General features: G+C 38.2%; 1 protein-coding gene across 3 annotated transcripts in view; it reads left to right on the top strand.

Moving 5' to 3' along the window:
* The first annotated feature begins 1,843 nt into the window (after positions 1 to 1,843).
* The window catches only part of rgs7a (regulator of G protein signaling 7a), a 69,572-nt gene continuing 63,154 nt past the window's right edge, over positions 1,844 to 8,261 (top strand). For all 3 annotated transcript variants that reach the window (XM_066682310.1, XM_066682296.1, XM_066682303.1), the window contains exon 1: positions 1,844 to 1,972. The gene's annotated coding sequence lies outside the window, so the exon portion shown is untranslated. The remainder of the gene's footprint in view (positions 1,973 to 8,261) is intronic.

Raw genomic sequence — 8,261 nt, 5'->3', positions numbered from 1 at the left:
AATCTTACACATGAATAAAATTATGTACATTCATTTGACCGCATTAAAGGGGAATCCCACTCATTTTCAGGATTTCTGCATAATTTAATTCCCACTGAGATGTAAACAAAGTCATCCAGAGGCTTTTGACGTGTAATGTTTTGTTGTTGGGAAATTAGACTCACTGCTTGATAGTTGTGGCAATAAGAACCAGATGTCACAATTTCTACAGCTCAAGGGGATCTATTTTTCCATTGTGCTACAGAAAAGGCTATATTACTAATAAAGTCATTCTGAATTATCCTTTCACTGGCTCACACCAACGACCCAGTAATGTTTATATCTTAAAATGACCACCACCAAAATGGAAGTGCTTAACCTTGTCAACCTTTCTGTGTGGTGTTTTTTTATGTGCTGTCATGAGTGAAATAAATGGTCAAATCCATGGTTGTGCATTTCAGATTTGATACGGCTGTGCTTCAAAAGCAGCCATAAATGGACCATTTCAGACAGACACAATCAAATAGAACCAAATGCATCAAATTTTGGCTTTGAGATATAGGTGGGGACTAATTGCATATTAATAGATCAGCATGTATACTGAAGGAATGTGAAGTTGTTGATTTACAGCTAAGCAGCTTGCAACTTATGTTTCTTTTTCTTCTTCTAAATATGTCCTTCAGATCAGCAGAGATGAGTTCTAAGGGGTTTAATTCATGCCCGAAGGGGGACATTAACCATGTGAAAAATCAACAATTCATTATTATATTAATTAATCTCCCCAATGACTATGCAATGTTTATTGCTCTTTAAGATTTCATGAAATTCTCTCTCTCTCCCTCTCTCTCTCTCTCTCTCTCTCTCTCTCTCTCTCTCTCTCTCTGAATTGGTCGGAGGTGATCTGCTCGTCCTTCAGCGAGTTCTCGTTCCCGCCTTGAGAACAGATGCTGAGTTCAATTCAGTATACTGAGCCGATTCTCCATTGTCCATTTAAAATGAACCGAACTGCACATTCAGCGATTCGCTGATTAACAAACCATGGCAAGTTCAATCTCATCTCTTCCAAAGAGCATGAGTCGATTCGGTGATTTAGATTCAAAATGAACTTGATGGGCTTATCTCTTTAATGTTATTCTCCTGATTCACATTACTGTCACATTACAGTTGCTTAAGATTTCTTCAAAATGTCTGTTGCGGTGAATCAAATGCCGACGTTTATAATTTATTTTCCATTTTTGGCTTTGGGGTTGGGTGGTTGGGGGTGGGGGGTCATAACTGCGATCTCAAAATTTCCCACCTCCTCAGCTGAGTTTAGGTCAAGATGTCCACTAGAGTTCAATGCTGAATGATTAATAATTTTATATCAGTCACAATGAAATATCTTTATATCTATACCGACATTGGATGATTAGATTTGGATAAAAATAGTAATCAGCGCATCTCATAGGGTTTGGAAGCTCAGTCCTTCTGGAGAACAGTCCCTCAGCCCAGGGCTAAGTAGGTGACTTTACAACCCTCTAGCCGACACTTGGTACTGGTAATGGTGGCTGATGAAGCTGATCCAGAGAGTTAAAGTGAGGAATAAAGTGTAGATCAAATAGCTGTTTGTGTGCAAATGAACGCTTGTGTCTACAACAAGTGCAACTGAGTTCACTCATTATAAGGCTGTCTGCAAACTTTTGGTCGTGTACTGTTACACTCTGGCTTGTGGTGTCAGTATTTAATGAGGTTAGTTTGTGAAAAAGATAGCGCTTGATTCATTTGTACTCGAGAATCGGTTCGTTGGTTGTATTGAAATAAGCCTGTTCAAAAGAACCGATTCACTCACTATCCAGTCGCTCATCCATCGCTGGTGTTGCGAGAGAGGGAGCGCGCGCGCTAGCTGGCTAACGGATTTTTTCCAATGAATCATCTTCGCTTTTCTCTGTCTGTTAGCTGACACTGTTTCCATCGCAATTTATAAGTTAACATCAAGGGGACGGCCGTATTTGAGGTAAGAACGGGAAAGATTGAGGCTTTCTCTACGTTTTTGTCATTTTAGTGTATTTTTATTATTTATTTTTAGGCTGGGTGTCAGGTTTGTGGAGAAACGCTATGAGGCTGTAACGGTCTCTGTTTGAACAGACGAGGAGCTAAAATGGAGCTGAAATTTGAGGGGGAAATGACATTCTGGCACTAAATTGTGTGTGTGTGTGTGTGTGTGTATTTTTAATAACGACGAAGCCAAGACATTTCTGATTGTCTTCTCTCGTCTTGCAACGTTCGAGTGTTGCATTGAAGCTGAATGTAAAACAGTCCCGACATGTCGAGTGCTTTAAAATGCTGGCCTGAACCTCAGTGCTGAAGGTGAAGGATTTCAGCACATGAATTTATCAGACTGTATAACCTTATGTTTTTATGAAGCAGGCTGTGATAGAGTGGAATTGCATTGTGTCCTTTGTGGAAAGAGTCAGAGCGTGGCTCTGCAAGAATATAAGCTAAGGGTAGTTCTCCTTTAAAGCAAAAGACTACAGGTGAATGGGGTAAATTTAAAAATCACAATCACCCTATGCCAATTGGTTTCAGTCATCTGTCATGTTTTGCGTATTGGATGATTTACAGCAAATAATGATTACACAAATGGGATGTTGTCCATTTGAATGTTTGAATGTGCTTCTATTTGTGTGTTTGTATATATATATATATATATATATATATATATATATATAGAGAGAGAGAGAGAGAGAGAGAGAGAGAGGGAGAGAGTGCTTGAGTGTTAAAGGATTTAATATTGAAACACTTCAAGGATATATTTACATGACTAGATTGTAGAAGTCTTACTTTTTATGGAATAAAACGCATACACTCTATTTTATTCAACTTTTTTTTTCAGATCCATTATGGTACAATCTAGTATATATTCAGCTTTGAGAAGTGTAATTGGGAATCCTACTGTATTATTTTCAAATTATGATTGGGATTGATATGGTTAATATATTCATAAATGCAGGTAATCCTGAAGCTGACATTTTTGGGGTTTTTTTGAGAAAGAAAAAATTAAACATTTTGTCAAGAACCAGCCTCTGAACTCCTCTTCGGAAAACAAGCTAATTAGTGAAGATATGCCATGACAGAATTCAAGTGCTTTATGTTGACTTTCTTTATGACTAAGGTTTAAAGCAACAGTCGTTAAGATTTTCTTCTTTTAAAATGAAGGCAGTAGTATTCCTCAGTGTAGACGAGGCAATGTTGTAATAAATTATATCTTTGTGGTGCAACCATACCTGCAAAATCGAATATATTAATTCTGAAAACATAGATCACATATATTTTTGTGGTAGATTTCAGGCCACGTCATACGTTTTCATATGCTTACGTCAAAAAAATGCACAGCCTCAAATTGTGGTTCTGACGTCTTTTGCTGGTTACCAGAGCAACCTCTGTTCTCCTAATGAGGCTGATTACAAGAGCGACTACGATTGGCGACATCAGCACAGAAAACTCAGCCTTCTCCTGCTCATTCACCCATTATCAAACCACACAGCATATTACAGCAGAGAGCTTGTAAACCAAAAGAGAGCTTGACAGAGACCTTGTTATAACAAGGGTTAACATTGACTTGAATTTGGAAAATTGGTGAGAGGCTGAGTTTTTTTTCTTGCTGAACAAGTAAGATACTTGATTCTTTATGATTCTTTATCTACTGAAACAGGCTGCCAGACTATCATTACGGTGGAATTTGCTACCTGTAATGTAACATACCTTTGTTACACTGTAGAACCCTAGTTGTTTAGCTTGCCCCACTTATTTGAAAAATTATAGCTAGACACTATTCACAACTGTATCAGCACACTCTTTACAGCCACCTAAATATGGCCATTTAACCTGAAAGGATGGTTTTAAAGCACACACATGCTGTGAAGGAGCTTGCTACATTACTGTGCATTCTCTTAGTTTAAACGTTCTTTGCCAAATATACATTGTGCCAGTATTTTATCATAAATGAACAAAACAAAAAGTGCAGAAACAATTTCACATGGAGGTCTATTTACAGTAACTGACATAAACACTCAACTGAAATTCACTATTGTGGATAAACATTATTTTTTCTGTAGACAGTGACAATATGTATATGCTTTTAAACAATTTAAAACCTAAATAAAATTATTCTGATAAGAATGGCATCAGTTTATAATTCTCTCAGATCCTCTGAAGATATTGGGAGCATTCTTATATATCAGTCTGCCCTTTGTAGTGCACAATGTAGGTAATAAAATAATGATATGTGCACTAAAATAGTGCATTGTACAGTATGGTGAATAATAGAAACATTTATATTTTTGCAGTAAGCATCATATGTCCTTCTCTGAAATTTAATACTCTGTCTTTGTATTGTAGCAGTTTCATAATCTGTGAAATGCACTATGTAGGGAGCTGAGTTCTATTTGAGACATTTCCTTCAAGTTTTACTGAACTCACTGAATTCTCTTCAGATTCATTTACTCTGAAAGGGGACAGCATCACAACACACTTACACAATTACAGATTTCAGCAGAGAGGTATCTCAATTCCCAAAGCCCCAACATTTATGGACTATCGCTTTAAGGGCAGACATTTTACAAATGCAGTTGTTTGTGAATCATAGTGAGTAGCCCTGCTGTAGAATAGGGTTTAATTACCAGCTTGGGCAGGATTGCCAAACTATAACACTACAGGTTTTTGGCAAGACTCACAACATCTGCACATCATTAAATTGTAAGTTGCTCTATATTACAGCATTTGACTAAAGAGAATTTATCCTAAAATCTGAACAGTTATTGAAGGGAGCAAAATTGCCATTTCTGCCTGCAGTGTTTTGCCTTAACAGGTTGTAGAAGCTGAAACTGACATGACGTTTTCACACTAACATCACTGCTGTAGGCTTGGGGCAGCACAGAAAATGAAATATGTAATCAGAGAGCTAGAAGTCATTCGGGAGGGGGACTGGAAAAAGCAGAAGTGTATCAAACTGCAGTATTTTATACCTGCAGTAAACGGGTCATTAAACAGAAGCATTGCCTTGTGTGTCCCTCGGATGTTTATGAAGGAAAAATGCACAAAACCTCTAGTGAGCTGAATGTATAGATCAAAGGACTGCTGTTACAATCAGCATTTTATGATAAACCTGAAAAAGATGCTTTAGTGGCCTTATATATGTAGTCATATAGTGTTTGCTGTCACTCATTTACTCAGAAGCAAGGGCATCAATAGGATATGTCTTTGCAGCAGTAACAGCTTCTGCTCCTCTAGGGAGACTTGATATTGGAATGTTGGTGCATTCAGCCACATAAACATCAGGAATTTCTAAGTCATCTGAAATGTATTGGATGAAGTTTTTTCACTCCAGAGAATATATTTACAATGGTCCAGGCATAGCATTGAGCTAGGTGGTCTTAGGGCGTTTTCACACCCGTTATTTGTTTGTTAAGAAGCTTGTAATCTTGGAGTGTTTTCCCCTTGGTTTGGTTTGTTTGCACACACTGAAAGATCCAAGCGCACCAAAACATGTCATCGCAGACCACATCAGAATGTAAACACAGGGAGAAGGGCCTGTGTTCTGGATTAGTGCGTTTCTGATTACTCCAATTAGCAGCTAAACTTTAACCAGTTCTGTTTACCTGCCTACTGTGTCCAATATGCACACCCTGGCTACAAATGCCATGTAGCACTGAACTGTGGCTTACACCTTATTATTGGGTCGGATCACGTTCTCATCAGAAACAAACTACGCTAGTGTTCGTTTGGGACCAGACCGAGACCACCTCCTCTCAAGGGTCTCTGGTTGTTTTGGTCTGAATCAGAATGTGATTACTTCTTTCACACATACCCAACAAACAGTGAATGCGAAGGGTGAAAACCAACCAGAGCTCGATTTAACCAGACTAAAAAGTGCAGGTATGAGCACACCCTCAGACTCAGGTTTGAGGGTCCCATCATTCTAATAGCCAGTGCTTTTTATGGAGAATAATATGTGAATTGTTAAATACCTAGCAGTGGGTCCACCTAAAAAAGACGTATAACAGTTTAATCCACTTTTTTTCCAAAATTTTCATGGTTTAATTGCTCTGAACAGTTTGCACAGGGGAAATAAGTCTGGTGTTTTTACTCAGCCCTGTCTCTGTAAATGGAAAACAAAGAAATTGTCTCGGACCGTGAATCTCAATGCTTTTCTAGCCAGTCAGCAACAGGGGGCTTTCCTGCTTGTGCGCAGGAAGGGAAAGGGCAAGGGATACTACCAGTGTCATTATCTGTCATTGCATATTCATAATTTTAAGTGGTAAAGCTTTTGAAGGAGTACTGAAGGAAAGGTGTGTTTGTTTTGCTGTTCTGATATCAGCAGTCATTCTCTGGGATCATACAGCACCTTTACAGTAGCAGATATACATATTAATAGATTGTCAACAAATGTTTAATAGATTGTCAACTAATGTTTGGTTGACATTTGGTTTAAAGTTTTATACCAGAAATATGAGACTAATATTATGCTTATGTTATAGGTTATAGTTAGCAAATACACAAATATGTACACCACCCTCCAAACTTTTAATCCAAGCCATACCTTTTTAACCATAAACACAACTTTACTTCCCTGGAGACTAAGGCCATACCCACTGGCATTGTTAATGCAAGCTCAGTGTCAGCAGTTCCATGTGGTTTTATGCACTATGACAAAAGCACACAAAACTACACTGTCCCCACACAGACCATCACTTTCTAACCTGTAAAATACATGTTGGCCTCTTCGGTGACAAAGGCCATACCCAACATCGCAGATCCATACTGGCCTCCATAGTATAATTTATGACACAACGCAACATCTCGCTCACCACGCAGTCCTCTACCTAAAATTCCACAAATCCAGCATTTCCCTAACCTGTGCTCCCCTAATCCACAAATACTGACTAGCCATTTCAGCTACTTCTAATAATTCATTAACAGCTACCCTTAGTTTTCAGCCTCTAAAGCCAAATTGCACAAGCATGGATGTAGTAGATAAATCCAGACACATATCTCTTACCATTCTTATATGTGCCTACCTCCAAATTTGTGTACGTCAGCTTCTTCTTTTCAAAAGCTTCATCTACTGTATTGTTAAATGGAATTGTTAGGTCTGTCCGTTTATTCTCAGACTACAACATCATGTCTGGTCTTAGCTATACACTGCAGGACCAGTAGTTTTTACCCAAATGAACTAGCAATTTTCTATCTTGCCCTTCACCCTTCACCCACTACTAATATTCATAGCATGTGCTCGCTCTTCCATCTTATGCGCAAACCTACCTGCAATATAACAGCCAGCACTAGGCAACATATTAATCTGTGTGTACTTGCCATTGAACAAACACTAATACAGTAATGACTTGAATATGTTCCCATGTATATCAACTTTGTGGCACACAACCTTCAGTGTGCACATAATTTACAAGTAGGATCTTTACCTACCCACCTACCTACCTACACTTATGTAGACACTTTCCCCATCGAAATAATTTGCCTTGTTTTCCTTGTATGCTGCTGTTGCATGCCAAGGTTTTCCTGCTCGTGAATAAAACTTCTCACCATTCACCTTCTGTCTGGCAGTGTAGCATTATTAAACACAATGTGGCCTTATTTAAAGATGTTCACAATTCAGTTGACCTAAGGCCAGCTCTTCCACATCGCACTTGGCCAATCACTTGGCTAGTTGCACTGCCTCTTGTGGATTTCCATTCCCTTACAGCTTTTGTGACAGGTGCTGCATATTTTATCACACCATCCTTAGATCCTAACAAAATAATCTTGTGACTTACCGTAGCACATTTAAATCCCTTAACTACACTTGTCAGCGGTAGCTCCAGTAACTTGTCCTTATACCATGCCATGATACTTAGACAACACTGAACCACAAGCCACTTCCCTATAGCCTTGTTTATAATCCTCTCCAGCCTCTCTATTTCTGTAATTGGGATTTTATAAGGCATCAGTGGTCATCTAACATGATGCAGCAAGCCAAAATGGAGACACTACCATTTCAACTTTCCTGGCAAACAAGATTTCTCAATGCTATTAATAGCATTCACCTAGGGCTGCAACTAACGATTATTTTGATAATTGATTAATCTGTTGATTATTTATTTGATTAATTGATTATTAATCAGATAAAAAGGAAAACAAGCCAAATATGATTTCCAGAATTTTATTTAATAAACCAAACTGTCTTTTTACAAAACTTGTTTCCAACAACTCAGATAAAAAATTAAATGTATGCTACATTGAGTACAAAA

The sequence above is a fragment of the Hoplias malabaricus genome, chromosome 1, assembly GCF_029633855.1.
Source record: "Hoplias malabaricus isolate fHopMal1 chromosome 1, fHopMal1.hap1, whole genome shotgun sequence".
NCBI classification, from domain to species: domain Eukaryota; kingdom Metazoa; phylum Chordata; class Actinopteri; order Characiformes; family Erythrinidae; genus Hoplias; species Hoplias malabaricus.
Note: the sequence above shows the minus strand (reverse complement) of the source record. Positions and strands in the feature narration are given on the sequence as shown.